Genomic DNA, 1,512 nt, shown 5'->3' with positions numbered 1-1,512 from the left:
TTTTCCCTCAGAAAGAAACCAAGGTTTATCGAACCAGGAGGAGCCAAGAAGCACGTTGAAGGTTGATGGCGGCGGGATGTAGTGCGGCGCAACACCAGAGATTCCGGCGCCAACGTGGAACCTGCACAACACAACCAAAGTACTTTGCCCCAACGAAACATTGAGGTTGTCAATCTCACGAGCTTGTCGTAACAAAGGATTAACCGTATTGTGTGGAAGATGATTGTTTGCGAGAGAAAACAGTAAAAACAAGTATTGCAGACAGATTTGTATTTCGGTATTAAAGAATGGACCGGGGTCCACGGTTCACTAGAGGTGTCTCTCCCATAAGATAAAAGCATGTTGGGTGAACAAATTACGGTCGGGCAATTGACAAATAGAGAGGGCATAACAATGCACATACATGTCATGATAAGTACGGTGAGATTTAATTGGGCATTACGACAAAGTACATAGACCGCCATCCAAGTCGCATCTATGCCTAAAAAGTCCACCTTCGGGTTATCGTCCGAACCCCTTCCAGGTATTAAGTTGCTAAGCAACGAGACAATTGCATTAAGTATGGTGCGTAATGTAATCAACAACTACATCCTCGGACATAGCGCCAATGTTTTATCCCTAGTGGCAACGAGCACAACACAACCTTAGAACTTTCGTCACTGTCCCGAGTGTCAATGCGAGCATGAACCCACTATCGAGCATAAATACTCCCTCTTGGAGTTAAGAGTAAAAACTTGGCCGAGCCTCTACTAATAACGGAGAGCATGCAAGATCATAAACAACACATATGTAATAACTTGATAATTAACATAACATGGTATTCTCTATCCATCGGATCCCGACAAACACAACATAGAGTATTACGGATAGATGATCTTGATCATGTTAGGCAGCTCACAAGATCCAACAATGAAGCACAATGAGGAGAAGACAACCATCTAGCTACTGCTATGGACCCATAGTCCGGGGGTGAACTACTCACTCATCACTCCGGAGGCGACCATGGCGGTGTAGAGTCCTCCGGGAGATGAATCCCCTCTCCGGCGGGGTGCCGGAGGAGATCTCCAGAATCCCCCGAGATGGGATTGGCGGCGGCGGCGTCTCTGGAAGGTTTTCCGTATCGTGGTTTTTCGCATCAGGGGTTTCGCGACGGAGGCTTTAAGTAGGCGGAAGGGCGGAGTCGGAGGGCTGACGAGGGGCCCACACCATAGGGCGGTGCGGGCCCCTCCTTGGCCGCGCCGCCTTGTGGTCTGGCCACCTCGTGGCCCCACTTCGTATGCTCTTCGGTCTTCTGGAAGGTTCGTGGCAAAATAGGACCCTGGGTCTTGATTTCGTCCAATTCCGAGAATATTTCGTTACTAGGATTTCTGAAACCAAAACAGCAGAAAACATCAACTGGCACTTCGGCATCTTGTTAATAGGTTAGTTCCAGAAAATGCACGAATATGACATAAAGTGTGCATAAAACATGTAGGTATCATCAATAATATGGCATGGAACATAAGAAATTAT

This window comes from Lolium rigidum, chromosome 2 (assembly GCF_022539505.1).
Source record: "Lolium rigidum isolate FL_2022 chromosome 2, APGP_CSIRO_Lrig_0.1, whole genome shotgun sequence".
Classification (NCBI taxonomy): Eukaryota; Viridiplantae; Streptophyta; class Magnoliopsida; order Poales; family Poaceae; genus Lolium; species Lolium rigidum.
This window is presented reverse-complemented; position numbering follows the sequence as displayed.